Source organism: Xyrauchen texanus, chromosome 43 (genome assembly GCF_025860055.1).
Source record: "Xyrauchen texanus isolate HMW12.3.18 chromosome 43, RBS_HiC_50CHRs, whole genome shotgun sequence".
In the NCBI taxonomy this organism is placed as follows: domain Eukaryota; kingdom Metazoa; phylum Chordata; class Actinopteri; order Cypriniformes; family Catostomidae; genus Xyrauchen; species Xyrauchen texanus.
The window spans coordinates 29,842,816-29,870,782 of NC_068318.1; positions in this window are offsets into that span (position 1 = coordinate 29,842,816).

A 27,967-nucleotide genomic window follows, 5' to 3' on the forward strand; every position below is an offset into this window, starting at 1 on the left:
TGCTTAAGGCTTGAGGATATAAGGTTTGAACCCAATGGAGGACAAAACTTTAGCTCAGCAGCGGCCCCTACTGGAGCTGACTGGCCACGACAGAGCCAGACATTGCCACCATTATACTGATTCTGAATTATAATGATCTGAATTATTATTATACACTTCAGTTGTCAAACATTAGTGGAACATGTCCATAGTTAATGTGCTGAACTAAACCTTTTGATATAGATTTCCTGATTTGATTACAATACACAAGTTCTCAATTCAATTTGCTTCTGATTTAATCTAATTAGATTGTGATTAATTTGGGTATGTATTTTCATTTTACTTAGAAAATAAAGCAATTTGATTATTCTCAATACCAATTTTAATAAAACATCAAAATGCCAACTCATCTGAGTAAACATTGTTTCAAGATCTAAAGTAATTATTCAAGACAAGTAAACAGTCAGCTATAAAATTAGAACAAAGAAAATAATCCAAGCAACAGAGCAAACAAAAACAATAAATCAAAGATAAAAATGATGAAAACAGGGAGAGTTAAAGGGGTAGTTCACCAAAAACCTCTCATCATTTACTCACCCTCATGCCATCCCAGATGTGTCTGACTTTCTCCTGCATTAGACAAATGAAGTTTTTAAGAAGAATATCTCAGCTCTGTAGGTCAATACAATGCAAAGTGAATGGTGGCCAAATCTTTGAAGCTTCAAAATAATATGAAAGTAATGAAAGTAATACAGATGACTCCAGTGGTTTAATCCATGTCTTCAGAAGCGATATGATAGGTGTGGATGAGAAACAGATCCATATTCAAATCCTTTTTTACTATAAATCCACACTTTAACATTCTTCTTCTTGTGTTTTTGGTGATTTGCTTTCTTCGTGGATATCGCCACCTATAGTGGGCAGGGAGGAGAATTTATAGTATAAAAAGTATCTCTGTGTAAATATAAAATCATGATGCTGCCACCTTTCAAAGGTCATTATTTTAGCCTGTAGTGTTGCTCCAAAATCAAAGGTGAAAATTGTAATTTTGACTCTTTGATTACTCCTAAATATTGATCCACAGCATTTTATATTTTGACTTTCATCATCACTTATATTTATCTTTTTAAGCTTGGGAGAGATAGTTTGGCTAAGAGATCTCTTTTGTGATATTGAGTTGCTTTTTAAGTGTTGTAAGTGTTGCTTACTCTTTTTACATATTGCTTGACCAAAGCCCTAACTACCAATTTTCATAATCGACTAGTTGGACGGTTGTTTGAACAAATAGTCGACTAGTTGATGTTAAGGATAATAATGTATAATTAGGCTCTGTTATGTTCATGTGACCACAATCAGACATGTTACAAAGGGATATAAGTGCAGCATTCAATATGGTTACTAACGGATATTTAACAAAAATACAGGTTAAATATTGCACAAGAGTGATCCTCGCAGGGAATTTAAAAGCGCAGAACTGCAAGATAATATTCATTCAGACATCAAGCAGATTAAACCTTTTTTACTACAACTATTTATTTAAGCAGTGTCAGAAAGAATCAGCAAAAGTCTTTAATCTCTTCAAGCACCTCACAAATACGGGAACATTACTCACAGCCGAGGATTTAACGTCCGACAGTCTTGTAATGTATTGTTGATGCAGCGCTTTGATTTCTGAAACAGCAACAGAGCATAAATGAACTAAACTTAAAGCTTTAAATAGACTAAACTTCTGTCATTATCACTCATAAACCTTTCCATTCATTTGAGAATTGCGTCTCCCTTTAAATCCACCACTAAAAATGATTCATGTTTATAGCCAATCCCACTTATCGACTACTCATCCAATGTAGGTGTACTGGTGTTTGACCTATAGGCTTATTTTGATGTTTCAGTCTAAGGTAACAACCTTAGTTATCGAGAGTTGAATCGTAACTGTGACCTCATTCTTCTGTTGTGGTTTAATGAAAGGAATCTACCTTGTGGGTTTGTCTCCATTAGCAGACACAGTTATTAGAGGCCTCACAAGGACAGACGTATGTGTCTCAGTGAAGCATGATGATGTCAAGGAGGGCTTGGTAGTAAGCTTCCCACCGAGAGAAAACCTGCTCTGGCTGCACCATCTCAACAGTGCCCTAACATGCCATTAAAACAGCTTAATATCCTTTATTGTAATTTCTGCCTCCTGGTTCATTTTCCATTTAATATCAGAGCCTGTAGCAGTGATACTAAATTAGTGTGCTCTAATGCCACAATTATCCAAGGACTTTTTGAAGTGATTTAGAGAGTCTTCTTCAGAGAGTGAGGGGGGAGTTTAGAGACCTGCTACGATGAATATGTAACACAAAAATGAAAATTCTGTCATCGTTTACTCACCCTCACGCTGTTCCAAATCGGTTTGACTTTCTTTCTTCCCTGGAATGAAAGAAATGGAGATGTTAGGCAGAATGTTAGCCTCAGTCACCATTCACTCTCATTGTATGGAAGAAAGATGCAATTAAAGCGAATGGTGACTGAGACTGACAGTCTTTTCAGGGGCGGAGCTTTTCAAAGGGGTGGCCAGGCAGGGGCAAACGATGAGTCTGTGGTGGCACAGTAATGTTCGGTCAGCTTTTTTATATCGTCGGACTGTGGGCAGTGGGGGGGTGGTTTGTGGATACAATGGCACCCGAGACGGAGAGGTGCGACGACCTTGGTGTGCGCACATGTTGAATTTGCACATTTGTGGCCAAAAATGACCACAAAAAATGACTACAACAGCAATTGCGAGTGGGGTGGCCAATGGGGTGGCCAGGCTTTGGTCCATGGTGGCTTTTGTGTTCCTCAGAAGAAAGTCATACTGGTATTGAACAACATGAGGGTGAGTAAATAAATTCATGTACTTCTTTTGAGCAAACTATCTTTTTAAAAAAACAGTATGAGTCACAAACTGGTGTGCAAAACTGTCCATCTTCAGTGTGTCATTATCCGCATGTGGCCGTGGAGGAAATTATCAGTCTTTTATTTGGGAGAAAAAGAAACTGACTTACTATTGTACCCAATTTAGTCTGACACTTTCAACTTCACCCACACACATCACAGTTTACATCACAGGCATTATTACAGAGAAAAGAAGCTTCATTCTGACTTAAATAACATGTCATGATATTCATCAAGAACTCTTCATGGTTCGTTTTCTTCTACCGTACCCATCGCCTTGACTGTTAAGAGAGCAAAACGAATAATTTCCCCTTTGTATTGAAAGCAAAACGCTGTCACCAGTGACCTCTTGTTCTTGGTTAAGAATTTTAAGGCCGTAGTACGTTATCAAAATCTGTCCATATACTCAAATATTAAACAGTATATGAAAGCAGAATATCTCTCCCAGACATCATTTTAAATTCTCAGAGGTTGCACATTCAAAACTCAGGAGACTTAAAGGGATAGTTCACCCAAAAATGAAAATTCTGTCATAATTTACTCATCCCAAACTCATATGACTTTCTTTGTTCTGTTAAACACAAAGATAAAAAATAAAAAAAAGTATTTTGTTAATGTTGTCCAAAATATTGAAGTATTAAAGTAATCTATACGACTCAAGTGTATGACTCCATGTGTTCTGAAGGTTTTTAGTGAATAATTAATTACATTATGGTTCGTTTTCAGCACGCCCTGGATTCAAACTCGCGACTCCAGGGGTGGTAGTCAGCGTCTTTACGCGCTGAGCTACCCAGGCCCCCTAGAAATGTCTTTTGTTTATGTTTTTTATGTTTCAGTAAATGAATAAAATGTTTTAAGCAATATCAATAAAGCAAAAAAAAATTAACCGACCCTCGGAAGGGGGGGGTTGTCAATACAATCGGATATTGCGATATTTTTTTAAGGTAATTATCGCTAGCAAATTTTTACATATTGCCCAGCACTAATACAAACTATTATATATATATATATATACTTTGGGTCTAAAATTATTCTTATTGCATTAAAGTCGACATCTCACTTGCTGGTTCACAACATCTTGATTTTGGCAGAGGGTGTCACACACCTAATGAATGCTGTGCTTGAGGTCTCCCTGTCTGTCACACACACACACCGGTTCAGAATGGCAGAGGGGAGACACACAGGCTCATTCTGACGTTCTGCTTCCCTGTTACGTGGAGATCGGGAGAAATAAAAACAGGGGTACCGCGTGAACATAAACAATCGCAACCGACTGAATAAAGATGCGATTCATGGAGTAACTTTGCCCTGTGTATGTGTGTGATTGTGTATTTAACCCTTCAGGGTTTGCCGCAGGATGCGAATGCCCAATTTGAGCTTCAGAGCGAAAACAGAGTCGGTAATTGCTCCGTTTTCTACATTTTGTTATACATTTGATATCGCTGTCGCGTCGCGCCTGGTGTGGACAGGCTGATTTCATGTTGCTGGAATCTTATTGCATTGCATCTGGTTAGGACAAGGTGTAAATATACATTATTATACTTAACATAAACTAATCGACTAGTTGCTCAAACAACCGATTATGAAAATTGATAGTTGATAGAATTCTTTTAATTATCCATAATTTACACAAATACGAAGCAAACACGCTTTCCATCATCACTTCATTTCATTTCAGTGCAGTCTTTCAGTTAAAGTAAGTCATAATAAATAGGAAAGAGTCTGCCAGAGCTTTCAGCACATCTCAGAGTACAATTGTTCTGTGTGTGGTTTAATCAGGTGTTGAGATTGCCAGTGAAAGAAATCCCTTACAAACTGAAGAACAGACAGAAGAAGACGTCGGCAGTCATTTCAAGTAGGTTTTAAAAACTAAAAGTTGCAAACATCCGTCAAACTTTCCGTCTCGTCCAAGGCTGTTCTGGGTTTCAGGCCTCTGTCAGTTTGATGGAAGTCGTTGGGCAGAGTCTGCACTGGTGGGCGTGTTTGGACACGTCTTGCGTATTCTCTGTTGTATGCTTTGTTCAGTCTGCTGATTATTTGTACGATTTACTGGCTCATATTTGTTGCTCTTCAGACTGAAAGCATTTTTGCTCTCAGAAAAGCTAGACGCAGTGAAAAAACAGAACAGTATACAGGTTTCTCGAGACATTTTTTAAAATGTTGACACTCTTTTTAATCTGACGCGTATGGTGCCTAAGAATGGTGTCTCTCCTGCCACAAAGACATTCATCTAGTGCATGTTTACTACAGTTAACACAACTTAAAAGCGGTGCATATTGACACAAAAGTAAAAATATTTGACTAATATACAGATTTAAAAGTGGTTTGGGCTGTTGACTATCTCATTATATTTCAAATGAACATTGCATCCCCATCATTTTTGAATTATAATTTTGTTGTTAGTTTACAGCTTAGGTGGTGTAGGTATACTATTTTAACCTAACCAAACTTTATTTGCATTGTCCATTGAGGCTAAACGGAGAAGTGCGTCTTTGTTCTTCATAGCCAAAAAGAAGTTTGAAACGGCTGAGCAACAACATACTGTTTGTGAACAATGAAGCCCTGTGCAGACATGCAGCGACTTCCAGCGACATGAGCGACAGCGACCTCTGGCGACTAGATGTGGGTATGGCAAGTGACAGGACAACGTTTAGAGAAGGAAAATGTAGCAGTTTGATTTATACATTGATAGTTCATTCAACTTATTAATGTTATGATGCAATGAGCACTGCTGCGTTTCATATTAAAACATTCTCCCCCTCAGAATGTTCATGTATATAGACAAAATCATTGATTATATGTCAAATTAGAATTACGTTTTAGAGATTATTGGTAGTCTGAGTGGGTTTGAGTCGTAGATTTTGTTCACTAATAGATCGCTAATCTGGTTAATGATTAAATACATTTAGCAGAGATGTAGTTTATGTAAAAACACATTTAGAGGAGCATTTAAATATTCAGTAAAGACGCTCAATACTACATGCAAAACATAAACTAATATGACATTAAAATGTGTTATTAATGACTTCAGATGCTGTTTTATAGGGGCCTCAGTGAGTATTGGCACTGACTATCACCCCTGGGGTCACGAGTTTGAATCCAGAGCGTGCTGAGTGACTCCAACCAGGTCTCCTAAGCAACCAAATTGGCCCGGTTGCTAGGGAGGGTAGTGTCACATGGGGCAACCTCCTCGTGGTTGTGATTAGTGGGGTGTGTGGCAATTTGTGCATGCGTGCGTGGATCGTGGAGAGTAGCATGAGCCTCCACATGCTGTGAGTCTCCGCTCTGTCATGTACAACGAGCCACGTGATAAGATGCGCTGATTGACTGTCTCAGAAGCGGCGACAACTGAGACTTGTCCTCCGCCACCCGTATAAAAAAAGAAGCTGTTTTATCTACTTTATCTACTATGATTTAAAGTAATTTATATGCAGTTAATAATGTGTAATTAAACATTCTGCATTCACTATATGAAGTTGCAACATTTTGTCATTTGCATTGCAAGCGTGCCAATAATCCCTAAAAATGTTGTCTAGGTGGATATCTCACTAGTTTTTAGGTACCGTAATTTCCGGACTATTGAGCGCACCTGAATATAAGCCGCACCCACTGATTTTTAAATAAAATATTATTTTGAACATAAATAAGCCGCACCTGTCTATAAGCCGCAGGTGCCTACCGGTACATTAAAACAAATGAACTTTACTCAGGCTTTAACGAAACACGGCTTGAAACAAAAATAAATAGGCTTTAACGAAACACGGTGTGGCAGCGGGGGCGTGGTCAAGCGCCCGTCCGGGTGAGAAAAGCGGTAAGGGCGCTTACACCTGCGCTAAATTATGTTTAACACCGGTGTCTAATTTCAGTAAGCATGGGGAGAGCGGCATAAAAAGGCAGCAGCCACAGAGCTGAGAGAGTGACACACGTCAGTTTAGTGTTGGCTCATAGAAGAATTGAGAAACTTTATAAAATTGATTGTAAACATTGCTGTGGCCATTAAAAGCCTTACCTGGAACGTCAAGTGCCCTGCTGAAAACTGTCACACTGGTGCCCGCGTGACAGTTTTCCCAAGAAGGACATGTGAAGCAGGGCACTTGAAATTAGACACCGGTGTTAGACATAATTTAGCGCAGTGTGTGCCCTTACAGCTTTTCTCTCCCGGACGGGCGCTTGACCATGCCCCCGCTGCCACACACGGCTTGTAATTAAACATTTGCAGTAAACAGTAGCCTACCAAGAAAGTCATTGGTCACTATCTTCCTCCTCTTGTGCACTGAAACCACTGAAGTCAATTCCTCACGCTGCTGTTTCCAACGTCTTATCATCGACTCATTAAGACCAAGCTCCCGTGCAACAGCCAGATCAATCGCCTTCAACTTGAAAGCAGCATCATATGCGTTTCTCCATGTCTTTGCCATGGTGAGGGTGACAACATTACTACCGTAATCAGAACGATGGGAAGTTTGAGCGCGCTCGATTTAATCTAAACAGTAAACAAAAAAAGTTGTTTTGACCTTAACCCGTTCGGCAATTTCATTGGTCTAATGAAAGCTTCACGCCGCCAAAAAACTGAGCACGTCACAGAATGTTTTTTTTTATATATATATAACATTTAAAAGCGTGAAAAATCCATATATTAGCCGCGTCATTGTATAAGCCGCGAGGTTCAAAGCGTGGGAAAAAAGTTGCGGCTTATAGTCCGGAAATTACGGTACTAGGTTTTACTACAGAGCACAAATATTAGATTGACCGTTGATAACTATAGATGTCTATACATACCTATACATATGTCTTAACCAGTTTTATTCACTGTCTTTTGAAGCTTTGACAAGCAATATTTGTCTTTTTCATTTTTAGCACTTTGACCGTGTAGAGAATTACAAGTTGCAGCACCTCAAAGGATGAAAAAGATTGATTGTACAGCAGCAGACACACTGGGAACTGTAAGTACATTTTTCTACTTCTGTTTTACTGTTCAAAGTCTCGATACCTTTACACAATTGGCAGATGCTTCATCCTAATCAACTTACACTGCATTCATGGTATCGATTTTGATTGGTACATGGTGTTCCTTGGGAACCTCTGACCTCGGTGTTCCTAACACAATGCTCTACTGACTGAGCCACAAGAATGAGTCATAAATTCCATTATCAAAGTCATGGAAGCAATTCTATTCATCATAAAGGAAGTCTGTAGTCATGGAACATCATCACAGCCCTTAAAAATATCAGCCTTGCTTGGAAACATTCTTGTGTACTATTATTTTTAATTGTGAACATTCTTTGCCTTTGAGGTTTGATGCATCATGAATAATTGCTGGGAAAAATCTTAAAGGGAAATGCTAATACAAGGCAGAATAAAGCTGTTTAAATGCACTCTGCCACTGTTTTATCGTTTTTATCATTATAGAAAACTCCGCTCTAAAACTTTTTACACTACAGCAGAACTCACTCTTATTAAAGTCAACATGAAACCCTGTATACTATACTTTCTCAATAAAAATGACTTATTGTTAAAGATTCATCAGTGCATGTTATTTCAAAATAAATAAATGTTTGTCTTCGATATTTCACCACTATTCGACCACTTTTCACCCTGCAATCAATTCCTGATGGATAAAAGTCCCGCCATACATATATTTTTGCTGAATATCCTGTTGAACTCATAAGTACAACATATTACCGAATTAAAATGGGTTGCGGAAGCCAATTCATGTTGAAATACACAGGATTTATATATTTTTTTTAAATGACCCTTTTCTAACAGAATCATGTAACGAACACTTAAATGAACAGAGTGAAATGAACACTAGAGGCGTTACAACAGCCATGACACTTTTTTCACTTCCACACAAATCATGAGTAAAACATCAGATTATCAGTTCATAAACATTTGGTTTTTGCCCTGTTCCTCACACAGTGTTATCTTATGACATCTAAACACTTTAACTATAGCGCATGACTTGTAAGGCCATACAATTGAACATACGTTTGTATTAAAAGCTTTTCTTCTGAAGAGCATGCGAGTCCACACCGGAGCCAAAAGTGTCATAGAAGCACCACAAAATGACGTGGTTGTTTCAGCAATTGCATTTTTTCATCTTACATTTGCTTTTTTATGACACTATTGTTTAGGTTTTAGGATAGGGTGGTAAGATTTGTTGATTTAAATCTTGACGGACCATGAACCTTAAAAACATTTAACTCGCTTATAGCGCCACACAGAGGACATTTCACCTCAGAACAGTCAGCAGTTCTGTAATGAACCACGTAATGTAATTTAGCAAAAATTTTGCCACAGTCACGTCATTTCATTTCTGTTTTAAAAACATTAATACATTAAAATGAAAGAGATCCAACAGATAGAATTCACATGGCCCATGCGTAACTTTGCTAAATATTGTGCCGCATGATGCAAAGGTCTTCAGGTCATGTGATTTCTGATAGGCGTGTCTGTCAATCTCAGACAGTTTATATGTCACACAAAAGTGCTTGATCAACACACACAGCACCCCCCCCCACCCCCCCCCACCCCCCACCCCATCACTTTCTGCATCGCAGCGCAGCATCAGCGTCAAACAGGACCAGTAGTGCTGCTGCAAATCAATGTTTTTCATACCTTTAAATGAGGCTACAGAGCACCAGGAGAAGAAGAGCACACTTATGCTGACTGCCTTTAAGTGCTTTTATAATTACACATCCAAATGACATCTCAAAGTGAGGGAGGATGGAGTGGACGAGTCAGGCTGGAAGATGAAACAAATTGAATCTCTTTAACTTCTCTTTAACAACACTTTTGCTGCGACGTCTACTGCTTCTAAATGTTGTTTTTCTACTTTTTGACTCCAGTAATCTCACATCTGGAGTTTCAGAAGACATCTCAACAATGACTCAATTTGTGCTCAGATTTGCCAAGATTACTAAATCATGCAATTAAACATCAGAGATCTCAATATGAAGTCAAACATTTCTTATAAAATTCTTTCAATGCCAAATGATCCGAGCAATGCCATTCAAATTAATGTTATAGGGAGATTCTCACAAAACCTTTCAAGGAAATGTCCTGGTCACATTTAACCCCAAATCAATCCACATAAATATGAAATTATGTTTTGCATAAAGAAAGTGAAGCCTACATTTAGGACCTACATTTAAGATTTTTGGCATTGTGACATCATTTTAAGGAGACATTTAAGCACATTTTACCCCCCAAATCTCATTACAGTAACATGTCCGAACATTTTACTTTCACTATTCTTATTGTTTTTAATGATGATTCTCAGTACCTTAATTCAGTCCTTTTTTGTACTGTATTACAGTAAAAAAGATGATGTTGTTCAATGTACTACTATGATGTATAAATTCTATTTAAAAAATATATATATAATTTTCCACATTGCAGTTATGAGAAGAATCGGGATGTAAAATGTGCGTAACTGTCATGATATAATTTCTTATTTATTTGTTATGATTCTGGATTATAATAGGATCAGGAGATTTTCTTGACAGGCTTTGTGAGAATAGCATTGCTGTGTGCCAACAATTTAGTCTCATTTGTTTCTATTCTCTGCCAATGAATTTTAGGAGATAAGGTTAAAGACATGAACTCCATTACGTCTCTAAAGCTACAAAAGAGCTTCTTCTTAGCCTTTTTGTTGTTATTTTTTTATAGCCAATAGTCTGGGTTCACAAACAATAATCATAACTGTTACGAATGCGGGAAGCAGGAGAAGGCAGACAGGGGTTGCGGATCCAAAAGCAGGTTTTATTTAACTAACTAGCAAAACAAACAAACACAAGAACAAAAGAACAGTCCACGATGGGAAAAACTTAACTAAACACAAACTAAACACAAACGAACACACAGCGGGAAGAATGACCACGAAGGGCAGGAAACAAGGGCAAATGCACCACAGTAAACCAGACATGAACATTCAACAATCGACAGGGAGTGAACAAAAAGCAGGGCTTAAATACACAGGGAGTGATGACTGGATTAGACACAGGTGAGAACAATGAACCAAAATGGCAGTGCTGATGGCAGGTGGATAGTGGGAAATGTAGTTTTAGACAAGGACAGTGAAACACGGGGCGGACAACAAGGAAAACGTGACATGGAGCGTGAACGGTGACGGGTGAAATGGAAAACACGGAGCAGACAAGGAAACATGACATGAAGGTGAATAGTGAGACACAGAACACAGGGTAGACAACAGAGGAACGTGACAATAACTAATTGGAAACCTTAATGGATTTCCATTTGTATGCCGTATTCTTCCTTCAAGTATACTGAATGCACTGAGCGCTGCTGTACTGTACCACTATTTTCCCTAATCAGCAGTCGCTGTGTCATCCCGCACTGTGATTGGCTGATTTATAGAAAGGGCACAACCTGTTTTTCAGGCGATGGGTGACAACATGCTCTTTTGACAAAGCCGGAGGTTTGTGACTCTGAACAGAGGTATGTCTGGTAGCATCTGTCTGTCAATGAGATGTCAACGTTGTTTTACACCCGGGGTTGGAACCTTTTAACATAGAGTGCCATTTTTATTTCCTGTGAAAACACGCTGTGTGATCATGAGGATTACATCACGGTGTAGATTTGAATGCTGGTGCAGCATTTCATATGAATAAAATAATCTAATCCTCTCTCGCGGATGCTGATTACCCCCACGTGTGCCATAGCTTGACGACCCCTGTTTTACACACACACACACACACGCACACACGCACGCACGCACGCACGCACGCACACACACACACACACACACACACACACACACACACACACACGCACACACGCACGCACTCTCTCTCACACACACACACACACACACACACACACACAAACACACACACACACACACACACGCGCAAACACACACACACACACACACGTTGGTACGGCTATCCTCACGAGGACTCTCCATAGACATATTGATTTTTATACTTACAGATTCTATCCCCTAACCCTAAACCTAACAATCACAGAAAACGTTCTGCATATTTACATTTTCAAAAAACATTGCTTAGTATGTTTTTAAAGCCATCTGAATTATAGGGACACTAGGGGTGTCCTCATAAACCACATTTATAGCATAATACCCTCGTAATTACTAGTGTGTAACCTAAAAAAATGTCCTTGTAAACCACAAAAACAAAACACACACACACACACACACACACACACACACACACACACACACACACACACACACACACATGTTGTGTTTCCATGTTTTATGGGGACTTTCCATAGACATAATGGTTTTTATACTGTACAAACTTTATATTCTATCCCCTAAACCTAACCCTACCCCTAAACCTAACCCTCACAGAAAACATTCTGCATTTTTACATTTTCAAAAAATATAATTTAGTATGATTTATAAGCTGTTTTCCTCATGGGGACCGACAAAATGTCCCCACAAGGTCAAACATTTCGGGTTTTACTATCCTTATGGGGACATTTGGTCCCCACAAAGTGATAAATACACGCACACACTCACACCCACTGACACACGCGCACACACACACACACACACACACACTCACACACAGTTGTGTTTCCATGTTTTATGGGGACTTTCCATAGACATAATGGTTTTTATACTGTACAAACTTTATATTCTATCCCCTAAACCTAACCCTACCCCTAAACCTAACCCTCACAGAAAACTTTCTGCATTTTTACATTTTCAAAAAACATAATTTAGTGTGATTTATAAGCTGTTTTCCTCATGGGGACCGACAAAATGTCCCCACAAGGTCAAAAATTTCGGGTTTTACTATCCTTATGGGGACATTTGGTCCCCACAAAGTGATAAATACACGCTCACACACACACACACACACACACACACACACACACACACACACACACACAGTAGTTTTTCTGTCATGATGGAGATTGTTCATAGACTTCTATTATGTTTTTACTAAGCTAATGTTATTTTATATCCCCTAACTCTTAGCCTAACCCTCAAAGAAACCTTTTTTGCATTTCTACATTTTCATAAAAATATTATTTAGTGAGAGCATCCTGATGCCAGATGATATTTCAATCAATCTGATCTGATTAACCACTAACCAGCAGCAAGATTCAAATCAAAAGAACAAAATGAAAGAACAATCCACTTTTATACGCACTCAACAACCCACTCATCCAACAGAGTTCTTCAGAGGTCTGTTTAAAGGAATATTCCAGGTTCAATACAAGTTAAGCTCAATCGACAGCATTTGTGGCATAATGTTGATTACTACAAAAATTTATTTAGACTCATCCCTCCTTTTCTTTAAAAACAGAAAAATTGAAGAATTTTTGCTTATTTAAAGAAAAGGAGGGATGAGTCAAAATGAATTTTTGTGGTAATCAATATCATGCCACAAATGCTGTCGATTAAGCTTAACTTGTAGTGAACCTGGTATATACTTTAATCAGAAAATAATATTAAATATATATGCATAAACTGAATTAAAAAATCATGCTTTACCCAAAATGAAAAGGAAAAAAAATGTTAAGCTTATTTTAAGACCATTAAGATTGTAGCATAATTTTCATGACAATTAAGTGCATTTCCCCCATATTGTCATAATGTGTCCAGATGTTTCACTTTTGTGTAATTCACATTATTCTCAATGATGATTTCTCATTACTGTATTACAGTACAAATGACTGTAAAACAATGTCTTTATTGAAATCTGTATATGTTTAGGCAGCACAACAAATACTACCAAAATATACTGTATAATGCTTTACAATAATGTTTTCTATTTTAAATTATAATAATAATAATAATTATTATTATATTACAGTAATGCATTATGAAGGACAATGTCAAGACGATTTTTAGGGCCATAATGATTTTTCACCCAATACTCATTACCGCAATTAAAAAAAAGATGGTCATTATGATATTCTCATTACTGCAATGTGATTTTTAAAAATGGCAAAGTATTTATGCATCATAGTAGTACTGCCTCTAATTCTCACTGATTAAAACAACAAAACAAAAAAACAATTTCTGTTATGTTAATGAAAATTGTTATTTAAGAAAAATGTCCAAACACATTGCGGAAAATTCAATGAAGTGTCCTGAAAATAATGTCACAATTCAAAAAGTCTTAAATGAAGCTAGGCTTCATTTTCTTTATTCAAAATATGATGTCTTTATTGCAATATTTTGGGATAAATATGACAAGATGCTCATCCCAAACTGCACACTTCTGCTCTATTTTACGTCATTTTGAAGTAGTGCAAGTACTATGTTTACATTGAAATTACAGCAAAAAGACGTGTACGTGGAATCACGTGATGCCATGCAAGGAGCGAACGTTTGAGCGACGAGCTCTGTGCACTTTGCTAGTTTTTATTTTTGAGTTATAATCGGGTGAGATTTGATACACCCTGCAACATATTTGCTCTTTGAAGTGAATATTTAAAACAATTCTAAATCCTCGGGCTCTGGAGATATTAAAAGACACTAATGTGCTCAAGCTGAAACCTCTGGCGGGCCTGCGGACTCTTTGAATGGAGCGGACCGGGGAAATCCAGCGTCAACTATCCAACATGTTTGTGAAGCTGACGAAAGTTGTTGCTGAATTAAATCTCACCGTAATACGTTGTTCGATTATGGTGATGGAAACACAATTCTCTGAGTTGTTTACAAGAGTTGCAGATGTTCAGAATAACATCTGAATTGTTCCCAGACTTTGCAAAATCGACAAGAGAGAAACGTGATCGATTCAAGGTATACAAGAAACTCTTACATCAACGAAAGATCGCTTTTGCACTGATGTTCCCGGCCAAACTGAGTATAAATACTAAGGATGGCTGCAAAGTATTTTTATGCCCCAAGCAAGCACTGTCCTTCATAAAACATTGGAGTGAGTAAGCCATTTTGTATTTCTCATGTGAGTGGATTGAATCACTGGACTTACTCTTGGCTGCCTGAGGAATCTGGGCGCCATTTTTGTTTCTTTTTGTGTTTGTTCCCCCTAGCGGCTGGAGTTTGTTTTCTGTTATGTAATTTTGCCTCACAAAATTTGTATAGAAGGACTGGATTTGAGCAATCCGATGGCAAAATTGTCGTGGGGGTTCTCGTAGGAGTGCATGGACTCTTTGAGTTTAGAGGGATCGATGCCAGTTGGCGCTGTCGTGCACGGGGTTAATGTGCACATTTGTTTTGTTCAGGGGGTGTTCAGGATTTTATTGTTGCACTAATACTGAAATGTGGTCTTTATCATTTTTTTTTGACACAATTAATTTTTTCTATTATATCAAAATGTCACATGTTAATTTGAGTGGGTTATCTCTCTCCTGCTGGAATGTGAATGGTTGGGGCACCCTATAAAAAGAAGGAAGGTTATTTATTTTCTTAAATGTAAGAAATATGATATTGTGTTCCTTCAAGAAACTCATCTTTCCCCTCAGGAAGCTGGTAAATTTGGGAAGCTGGTAAATTTGAGAAGTGGACATGTTTTCCTTAGTGCTGGCTCAAGTAAGAGCAGGGGAGTCATTACACTGATAAATAAACATTTACAATTCAAATTTCTCAAACAGATTAAAGATAAATTAGGAAGAGTCATTATTGTTTTAACTGAAATTCAGGGGCAAAGGTTGACTTGGGGTAATATTTACACACCTAATGCTGATGATCAGGCTTTTTAATAGATCTCGAAGGGATGTTGCAAACCATTGACACCCCTCATGATATAATATTGGGAGGAGACTTTAATCTATTGATGGATTCAGTCCTTGATCATAGTGAAGCAAAAGTGTGTAAGCCCCCTAGAGCAACATTGATGCTTCACAGGATTACAGATATTTGGAGACTTTTGAACCCATCTGGTAGGGACTATAAATATTTTTCAAAAGTCCATAAGATTTATTCTAGAATCATTATATCTAAGTCCATCATTTAATCTATTGTCGACTGCTCAATTGGAAACATTTTAGTCTCAGATCACGCCCTGGTGGGTTTAGAAATGTTGGGAGGCACTTAAGGCGGTTCTTAGGGGTCAGATCATACAGTATGCCTTGTTTACCAAAAAATCCAAAGCACGAGATATAATACTATTTTGTCACGGAAAGTGGAGTTTTGGTTATTCAGGGCAAGACAGTCATTCTTTGAGTCAGGGGACAAAGCAGGGATGCTTTTGGCTAGATATATAAAGCAGAGAGTGTCTTTTTCTACCATTCTCTTTGAAATCTGCTGGTGGTGAAATTACCTCAGCCATTGATATTAATAATGCCTTTAAATAGTTCTATCTTGATCTTTATAATTCCATGTCTTTGTCTACAGATGAAGATATTATAACATTTGTGGAACTATTAGAACTCCCTAAACTGAGGACTGAGCAAAAAAAAACAACTCTCTTGATTCTGAGATAACCTTGGAGGAGCTTGATGAGGTAATTAAGGCCTTACCTACAGGCTAGGCTCTGGGGCCAGATCTAGCTGTTGGTGACCACAGTAGTGCATGTTTGTGGGGGGTGGGGGTATGGGAGGCTTGTTTGTGCACTTTTTGAACAGTCAAAATGGAGTGTGGAATGTTGGACACGACTTGCCATATATAGCAGAAGGGGCAGAGTTACCGGCATTTACAAAACAATTGTAAATAACAGAGAATATGACAACTAGCGAAACATTTGTGAAGACAGCACCTTACAAAAGTGAGTTAAATGTTTTACCATCATACCATGCTGTGTAAATATGTATATTATTGAGATATAAATGTTGAACTGAGGGTGGATAGCGCGCTAAAGCTTGTGGCACCAGCTTGCGGCACCACGCTTGCGTTTGAAACATCACTTCCATCAGCTGTTAAACAGCGAACGTTTCCGTGTAGTAAACAAATTTTAAGTGTTCCAAATGGGATGATACTACATTTGGAAAATGCATACAATACATGGCTGAGTGCATAGTACATTTTGTAAGTGCATAGTGTATAATGTATCATTTGGGACACAACTACTGAGAATTTTTTGATGAATTTTGTCAGAATCACCCATTTGTCATGAAAATAATATAACAATGCAAAAAAAAAGGTGTAATTTCTTTAAACAAAGCATAACTTCTCATTTATTGCTGTTGATTTTGGGGTGAAATATATCCTGGACATGTTCTTGACAGGTTTCATGAGATCTACCCAGTCATGTGACCTCATCAGCCAATCACATGGCGTTGTGGTTGAAGCTTTGCCAGCATCTCTGGATTGCTAGTATTCATCAATGTGTAAAACAACACTGAATAACAGTGAAATACTTTCACATATTGCTTCTGTGAGATATTGAGATATCTGTATGCATACCAGACTGTGTCATACTTCCCGTGCTGTAGCCGGCTGCTGTCTAATCGCTGTGGTGTGGACACGTACATGCCCTGCAGTAGTGCCAGTGATTGTTTCGCTGATGTTGAAGTGCATTAGACTCAGGCCTGTGACGACTGTCTGGTTGATGCCGGAGGAAGGCTGCTTGTGTACGAGCTGCAGTAATGAGACACAGGCATCCACACAATGCAGAGCCACACAGTCGAGTGTCCTGTTAAAGACAGCAGGGTTTAAGTGTGTACTGGATCCGACTGTGTACCCTTCACCCATCCCTGCCACTTACAATATTCATGAAACACTGCAACCGCCAGCCCAGTTAAACAACCTCTGGCCTTGCTGTCATGAGCTCATCCACAAATACGGCAGGGGTGAATCTCACAAAACCTGTCAAGTATATGTGCAGGTCACATTAGATGCCAAAACTAAAAAAAATAAAAAAAATAAACATTTGTGACATTACATGACAAATACAGTGGGTACGGAAAGTAATCAGACCCCCTTAAATTTTTCACTCTTTGTTATATTGCAGCCATTTGCTAAAATCATTTAAGTTCATTTTTTTTCCTCATTATTGTACACACAGCACCCCATATTGACAGAAAAACACAGAATTGTTGACATTTTTGCACATTTATTAAAAAAGAAAAACTGAAATATCACATGGTCCTAAGTATTCAGACCCTTTGTTCAGTATTTAGTAGAAGCACCCTTTTGATCTAATACAGCCATGAGTCTTTTTGGGAAAGATGCAACAAGTTTTTCACATCTGGATTTGGGTATCCTCTGCCATTCCTCCTTGCAGATCCTCTCCAGTTCTGTCAGGTTGGATGGTAAACGTTGGTGGACAGCCATTTTCAGGTCTCTCCAGAGATGCTCAATTGGGTTTAAGTCAGGGCTCTGGCCTGATGATTCTCATTTGCTCTGACATGCACTGTGAGCTGTAAGGTCTTATATAGACAGGTGTGTGGCTTTCCTAATCAAGTCCAATCAGTATAATCAAACACAGCTGGACTCAATTGAAGGTATAGAACCATCTCAAGGATGATCAGAAGAAATGGACAGCACCTGAGTTAAATATATGAGTGTCACAGCAAAGGGTCTGAATACTTAGGACCATGTGATATTTCAGTTTTTCTTTTTTAATAAATGTGCAAAAATGTCAACAATTCTGTGTTTTTCTGTCAATATGGGGTGCTGTGTGTACAATAATGAGGAAAAAAAATGAACTTAAATGATTTTAGCAAATGGCTGCGATATAACAAAGAGTGAAAAATTTAAGGGGGTCTGAATACTTTCCGTACCCACTGTATGTACATTGTTCCCACAAATTCTTATTACTGTAATAATGTTATTTTTGTAATAAAAAAATATTCAAATAGTAAATAATTCTAACATCATGGTAGTGTTCATTGTATAAAAACAATATTTAATTTGTATTTATTGTATTTTAAAAGTTTTTTGTACACCATATAAGTATTTGTTGTACAGAATTTAATTTAAGCTATTTATTTTGTATTGTATTGCAGATACAATATTTGTTATATTATACAGTAGAAAATACAGTTATAAACAAAAACATTCTCTTTTTATTTTAAGATTTTTGTTTTGTTTTGTGACATTGTCATGACAATTACTGTAAGCACCCCCATTTCATTACTGTATATAAATTGTATTATTACTATTTTTTACATTGTATTGTTTTTCAATAGTATAAATACAATATAACTAGCATAAATACAATATTTAGAATATGCACAATTTAAAAATATTTATAAACTATGAAAAATAGTATAAATCAAATATTGTATTTATTGTATTTTAAAAGCATTTATATATAATTATAGTATTTGCTTTACTACCTTCAATTTATGCTGATAAATAAAAATGACTAATTTTGAAAACATCCTCACTACAACATTTTTCACAACTGACTTTTGCACGATATTGTACGTACATTTATAATTTTATTATTAACTAGATTTTTATATTTTCTGTAGGTGCCCACTGACACAGTTCTAGGGCATTGTGGGTTGTTGCTATGCTGTTGCCAAGGTGTTCTGAGTGTTTTTTTTGCATTTGCAATGTGGTTTCTTGGGTGTTATGGGTGGTTGCTGGATGCTTGCTTACTGGCCCAAGACAAAATAGCCCACCCCCAAGTCTCTACGATATTCTGGTTCCTGTATATGTGTAACGTTTGGTACTTGGAGTGGAAGCGCAGGAGTATATACTTTAAATAATTTAATAACAAATGCTGGAGTGGAACAAACAATAAAGCTAACCATCAAAACATAACACTTCAAGGACTGGCAAAGGAATGGGCAAAACTAGGGGATATTTATACAAAAAGGAACTAATGAGGGAATGGAAGACAGGTGAGGAAGATGAGGAACAGATGGCAGTGATGAGGGCAGTGCACTATGGGAGATGTAGTCCGGGGAAACATTTAAAAATAAGAGTCCTTAGGTAAACATGAAGACAGACTGTGACAATATGGCTTGTGTCCTTTGTTCAATGTAAGTCTAGAGCATTTTATGACAGCTTAATCATCCACAAGGTGAATATTGTAAGTCTGATTGCTTAGAAAAGTAGTTGCACACCTCTTCTTAAAAAGCTGCTGCAGAAACACAGCAGGATGAGTTACATGCCAAAATGTAACAATTTTCAAATCCCTAACCTTAAATATGACAAATAGCAGTGATACTTGCCTTATAGCAAACACCGCTAATTATTATATACTTCATGAGACAAGCAGGAAATGACCTTACGAAGATTTAATTATCACAAGGACTTTTAAGATATTAAAACCAAGCCTCGTGTATTTTTTAATTTGTCGCTCCGAGTCGCTTATTACCAGACCAGAGTGTCATAGACTAGTAGAAAAACAAATAATACCACAAACAATAAAAGTCCCCAAGGAGACTTTCGCTTCTAAACGCAGACTATCAAGAGAAGATTAGCTTGACCTACTTACGAGAACTCATAAATTCAACTTAGCCGAGACTGCCAGAGAGAATGACCAAGCTCACAGCAACAATAAAAAGCCGGCGTGCAGCAGGTGCAAAAGAGCTTTCATTGTGTTTGCTTCAATAATGTCACACACCTTTATTCATAGGTTGTATGGGGTTTGCCATTTTAAACTAATTACGCAAATGGTCCAGTGCTCTGACTGGAGGAGAAGGGCTATTGAGATGTGGCCACACATTTAGCACAGATAATCCCTCTTTATTGTGCTGCTACTAACAAACCCTTGAGAGAAGAGTCTTTATAGCTAATATCTGTACAATGGAACTGGCCACATTTAAAAGCACACTGTAGGCTGTAAATGGAGCATGTTTGGGCTGTAAAAAATAACAGATGATGGTGTTATCTGTACAAGGTGATTTATTCCCCACCACAGCTGGATCTATAAAGAGAATAGGAGGGAGGCATCTACATCTAGTAATTGGTTGTTAAATCAATACGTAAGCCATAATGTCTGTGTACTTTACAGCATAATAACCAGAGTGTGTTATCAGATTCGATCCGCAGAGCTTACCTCTTTAAAAGAGCCCATTTTAATTGGTTTGTTTGTTAGGCGTTGCTAATGACAATTTATTACCTAATGAGAACACTGATAGATGATTTTATGCTGTCTGGTCACACTGGACTTACAGTGTTGGCAGTTGCTTTGATATTGAACAGCTTTGCTTATGAATGTGAGTTTGTAGAATAGCCAAAAATGAATTTTTGAGGTCATGTATAATTCGTTATTTGTCACAGTGGATAATTCACCCCGAAACTTGATGAGTGTGAAGAGACACTTAATGTAATTTAATGTAAAAATGTCGCCACAGTCATGGAATTTTCACGAGTTCAGGTTCTTAAAAAGGTTCTTCAATGGTATTATAGGATGTAAAAATATTCCCTAATGACGTCATCGGAATTTTAAAAGGTTCTGAGAGAGAGGACGTGTTTGCCATATTCTTATCAGAGGAAAGCTGAGCAAATAAAAATGAGCGTAATCTTCCCTCTTTCTGCAGCTTTACCCTGTGTAACCTTCAGCACTGACATAACTCCTACGTTTTGTAATGAAATGAACACAATTTCAGGAAAGCATCACTGTAATTCTTAAACAAACTTAAGAGGTTTCTTGCGTTTCTCTGCATATGAATGAAACTCTGCCATGCTAAGTGCAAGGACCTCATGCACCATCAAACTAATTTCAGCCATTAACATTATTGAAATTATGAACTTAAATATAGCATCACAAATGAATTATTGCCCCCTGGCTATGCATTATCAGTTGAACACAATCTTAAATCTTTTCAAGCCACTTACTCACAATCTTTATCTAACTGTAGAGATTACACTAGACTGGAGAGTTCCAAATACATTATTTATCTTCTAATCTCATAAGGATCAATGTGAAATCTGGATGGACATTGAGTTGAACACTTATCCACAACATCATCAGGGAGAATTCCGTCTACCTCTGATAAAAGGCTGTACATGTCATGACTCAGCTTATATGCATGATATTTTCTCATTTGTTTCTGTGCTGCGTGATTTAATAAAGCAATAAGCTCCTTAACCGTGGTAAAAATCACTGTAATGCATGGCCAAGAGGGCCATTGCTTGTGTAAAATGTCAACAAAAGCAATATGATACAACGCACACACAAACGATCCATAGATAATTACATTTATTAATAATATTTATCACAATAAACAATTCTTCCGTTGATTAATGTAATTCATTAGTCTAAGTATAGGTTGTTCACTGTTGGCATATTAATATAGGATTGTACTGATGAGCAAAAGTGTGTGTATTTGTTTTATAATGATGTTCATTGTTTAAACATGTTGTATATTTAAAGGTGCGATATGTCAGAACACTTGTTATTAATGACACCTGGCAGTTAAGTGAACTGCAGTGATCGCGCCCGTGCACACACTCCATAGGAACAAAAGCATTGACCAAAAACAAAGAGACTCAACGTGATTAACCTGCACCTGACAGATGAGGTAGCATAATTAAAATTACACATTTATGATTGTTTTACTAGAAACTTTGAGACTGAAGATTATATTTGACTTTCCAGTGCTGAAACAGGGCTAAAACAAAGTGTGGATATCGGTCTGACTATGCAAGACTGTAGTTTGAAGTTAGCACTTTTCTTTGCATGATACATTGACTGCATTTATACGATAGCCTATGTTGACGTTAGCTAGCTAGTCATCTTTATCAATGGCTGTTAGCTAAATTTGGTGGATGATGTCAGCAGCTGTTTATAAAATACTGTACATTATAAATATGTTGACACAATTCAGTATTGATTCCATCACAACTGACATTTTGATATATCGATGCACTATTGTTTTATAATAATAGATTGTATAAGCAGTTCACTTAAAGGCCACAGGAGTCATTCATAACAAGGGTTTCTGAATCTTACATACGGCACCTTTTATGTTTTTTAACGATTTAATGCAAAGTTACAACATTATTCTTTGTGTTATCTTTACTGCTGTGATGGGGTTTTAAATATCATTTTGGTGCTTTCTCTCATCTGAAAGCTGTAATCCATCTCTCTCTATTAGGGGTGCATAATTTATCTGTGCCTGATTTATTAATGGCTGATAATTGGGATTGTTATTGCACCGATAGTGAAATTTCCACCGATATTTTTGCCGATAATTTGTTCCATTTTTTTTGCTTGTGGCAGAGAATCAACAATATTTAGAACATTTTCAAACAACTATTTTGTTTCAAGTGAGTAATTTTTAAATAATTAGCTAGCAGCTCCTGTTTTAAAGAGTTATAGTGTAAAAAGTAAAATTCTGTATCGTTATCGGTATAGGCAACAATGAGCCGTGCGTTTTCAGTATCGGCCCAGTTTTTCTTTTTTAAATGAATTAGCTGGTAGTCCCAGTTTAAAGGATAAAAACACAAAAAAGTAAAATTATCGGTTATCATATTGGCAACAATAAGCTGTGAATTATCATATCGGTCTGTAAATCCATATCATGAATGAAATATCGGATAATTCTGCTCGAAATGTTGTGTTTGTGCTTTGATAATTGTTGTTTTTTTGCTGCATCTGGGAGAAACATTTTGCTGGTTTTATTTGAGCTTTCTTTGTCTTTTCTGATGAATATTATATTATGCAGTAGAGGTGGGAAAAAAGGTTGACATGTCAAAGTATTGTGATATTTTTCCTTGTGATATTGATATTTGCATGCCAAATATCAATACTATTATTTACATTTTCCACATTAATATCATGATTGGAAAACATTTTCTCGATCTAGGAATTCAACTACGGTCCCTTAGAAGGTGTAGTTATCATGCTTTACACATAATCACCCTCCCTTACTAAAATGTATTATTATTATTATTATTGTTATTTTACAATAGTGACATGACCTGAGGTATTTTGATCAAAATGTTAGCATCATATAAAATAGGCTAACCTTTTAGGTGAAATCTATTATATTTTTGTGTTTTGAAACTGTATTGTAATAAATATATATTTTTTAAATGTTTAGGCTATAATTGTATTCATAAATACTATAATTTATTTTTTTAGGAAGACTAGCTAGTACATTGACCTAACCACAGAAATAATGACCCAATATGGACTTATGCTTATGGCTTTGCATTGTACATAGATATTAATAAATAAACTGACCATGTTTTGTAAATTGGCACTTTTATATTAATTTAACAGTTCTCTTAAGTCTGATGAAGACAAATGAGAAACACTGACTTAAATATTGCAATATATCGTAGTTTTGAATCACAATACACCAAATATAAAGAATCTCAATAATATCGTATCATGACCTAGATATCAATGTAATATCCTATTGCCAGTTATCATGCATTAACACACTGACATAGTGATTGATGTATGTCATCATGAAATCAGAGACTCTCCCCTCAAAATCTGAACACAAGTGATCATCCGAGATGCATCTAATTATATGGGGTATAAACCGGGTGATTCTGAGTCCCAAATCTGGAAATGTGAACCATTAGATCTAGTAAATTAAAGCACTTGTGCAAATCATTTTTTTTCTGTGTTACATTTTCCCAGTTTGGATGAAGAAGAGTGAGTTTTAAAAAAATGTAGTAGCTGTGTGGCCTGAAATGACATTTCTTCTACAAGTCATTCTTCAACTTCAATTGTTGCCATCAGTGACACGTGAATCCTCAAGTCTCTCCAACGTTACAGTGGCTAGAACAGCTGAATTGAATAGATGATACATTTATCTCACAAAAGACACACACACACACACACACACACAAAACCCCCACAGCAACACATGTATAACCACTCCTCTCGGTGATAACACATGTTCACACTGAGCTGTTTATCTGAACTGTACTCCTGAAACACTGCAGCAATTTCTCTTGATTATTCATCCGCATTTGATTGCTTTGCCATACTTTTTTTTCTAAGCCTGAGGTGACCCTAAATAAATAATTGTAAAGAAAATTTGCATTGTGATTGTTGTTACCCTGTTCCTCTTACTGCTTTGGATATTCACTTCTACCTTTTGTTTAAAGCCATAGGAAAAAAACACAAATGTGTCTCTTCTAGATTTATAGATGAGATCTCAACTGCGCTCGGATTTCCCAAGATACCAACGTCTGCAATCTGAGCTATGCTATCCACATTCATTTTATGGTTCTATATTCTTACTGTATATCAACAGTTTACAAATTTTTGTCTTTTTATCAGCATTTGTAACATTATGTTGATTACCACAAAAATCTAATTAGACTTGTCCCTCCATTTGATTAAAAATAGCAAAAATCTGGTTTAAACTGAGGCACAATGGAAGTGAATGGGGCCAATCCGTACATATTAAAACACTCACCGTTTCAAAATTATTGCCACAAGACATAAAGAATGTGCTTGTTAACATGATTTTAGTGTGATAAAATCACTTACTAACCTTTTCAAAATTCATACTTATATATAACAAATAACTGAGAACTCAGTGTAGTCTCCAGCACAATGAAAAATCAACATCTGAGCAATTACATTTTCCTCTGGGAAGGTCTGAGGAATTATGAGTCACGACCTTGGACAGAGGTGAACATGCGTTCTGCACTAGATTCGTGGCTTCATGCTCCACTGAGATGTGTAAAAGATTTTTTCTCTGGAATGAGAGCTTCAACAAATCTTTGTCCACCTACATTCAGTTGAGCATTATGACTCATTTCAGGGTATGGGACCTTTAAAGGGAACATATTCTACACTTTGTAGCATTTTCTTTAAAAACTTTACCCAACAAAGTAAGCAGGCTGTTTTGCTACTTTGCATATAAGAGTATGTAAATGACCTGCCTTTTTTATAATTGCCTGACATCCATGTACTGTAGGGGTGTAACGGTTCAAATTTCTCATGGTTCGGATTGTATCACGGTTTTAGGCTCACAGCTTCGGTATGGTTCGGTATTTGTTATGCTAAGAAAAAAATTTATATTACTGCCAAATCGAGAGTAAAAATATTCTATTTGGTAACAAACACTTCAAGAGATTTGCCCTCACTACAAATCACCATGACTTTACTACATAGTAACCATAGTTTAAACATAGTATTTGTTGTAAAATTACAGTAACCACAAAAATAACATGGTTACTGTCATGGTTACTGTACTATAGTAAAATCAAGGTTACTATATGGAAACTACATATTACTGTTGTAAAACAATGTTTAATTATATCAAAACTAAGATTTATACCAAGAAAACAATGGTGACAGCAGTCATTGTTACTTCAGTCATGGCTACTACAACATTACTATAGTAAAACCATGGTTACTATATGGCTACTACAGTATTACTGAATAAAACCATTGTTAATTTTCGTTAGTGTCCTTAACTAAAAAATGTTTTTCTCTAATTACCAACTCAACGTTTAACTTAAAGTAATAGAATACCTGCATTTATGCTACATGCATGCACATGAAGTGCATTTCATACTCAACTCAACATATATTCAACATTCGGAAGATGTATATCACTATAAAAGGAAAATATTGCTGTTAAAATGAATACGATAATGGATGTTTTAACGCAACACAAGTGTTGTAATCATACGCGGAAATCAGACATCTTCATCAACTGAGTAGAACAACATACTTTGGCAATGTTTAGTTATTGTTATGTGTCTGTCCGAACTTGCACTGAGTTCCTTAAAGACAGAAGGGAGTGTCTGTGTGCAGTTTCGGGATCACCTGTGGCTCTGTGTGCGCCTCATGCTATATATCCTTGGGTGATGTCGGCATAAATTAATAATCAAACATCGATGTATTACCAGTATACGGCACTCGTGTCGAGCAATGTCTGCAAACAGTGCCTGTTTTGTAAAGGTTTTATGACCATCGCCGTAGTGATTGACTGCAAAAAGAAAAGGTTTTTGACTTGAATAACGCAGGGGCTTCTCTCTTGCGGCTTGTTTTCTCAGCTTGCCATTTTCAACTTCACAATAACGTGTGCAGAACTGTGATGTCATCAAATGATTTAACATACTAACAGTTAATAGGACAGCTTCTCTCTGTAGAAAGTTGACCCACGTGAAACAGGCAAAGTGTGTAGAGCGATACAGGTGCATTAGCGGAGGTTATAACTGCGCATGTCTATTTGGTGCTTTATATTCTTTGCCAAACTGTACTGTATGATCCAGATCCGTTATTAAACTAGAGATGCAGGCGTTCTCTCTCTGCACGCTGTGCAATCTACGCCCCTGGGCGCTTCGACAGCGCTTTTCACTGTGAAAAGTGTGTTCTCCTCCTAAAAGAGTTTTATTTCTCTGAAAGAGTTGGTCTTTTCTCAGGGTTGAATCGGTCTCATCACGTGTTTTGTCAGGACCGAGCCTGTAGAACTCGGTAATGCGGCACAACCGACCGGGTGTTCTGCTTGTGCACAGCGCCCTTCACCAAGTTGATCCAGTGCGCCTTCTATCCCAGGTTAGCCATTAAGCGTCGCTCCCTGGATGTTCTCCTCCCTAGCCTACTGGCCTGCAAATTCAGCAGAGCAATTCGTGGCCAGACCCACTACGAGTCACAGGTGCTCTGTACTGGGGTCGGGCTCCACGGGCTTACATCCCTTTCCAGGCAAACTCCCCATGATTTATTCCCCGTGGAACGGTCCCCGTCGGCGGGCCCGCGTTTCCCTTGGGCTGCCCCGCTGCCCCAGTCGGCGTGCTTGTAGAGTCCCCCCTCATTAGGCTGGACCTACCACCGCACCATTTCCCACGTACGGCTTCACAACCCTCGTGGTGTGTTTACCACACATCACCTCCCCCTAGACTGGGCAGGATGTGGCCTCCGCAGGGTCATTTCCCCTCTTGTGTCACTCCTGCCACAGCACTAGAGCTACCACTGTAAACGGCAGTACCTTATTTTCGATCCTCAGTGCAAAATCCTGACTGGTGCTTGCTGCCCCGCTTCCCTTTATACCCGTATAAAGGGCGGGGCATGCAAATTCTGTCTGCCAACTTGACATTGGCCTTTTCTCAGGTTCAGAGGTACGTTTGGCGTCCCAGGAAGACCCCTTGTTTCACTTCATTCGACACAACGTCTCGTACCCTCCTCGCAGGAACGGAGGTTACAACAGTAACCATGACGTTACTTGTCATAAAAAGAATAATAGTTTATTATTTATTTCATAATTCTTAATTATTTAATAATTAATCAATATTTAGAAAATGTATGTTAATAATAATTCAATGTGTAATTTATAAAATATT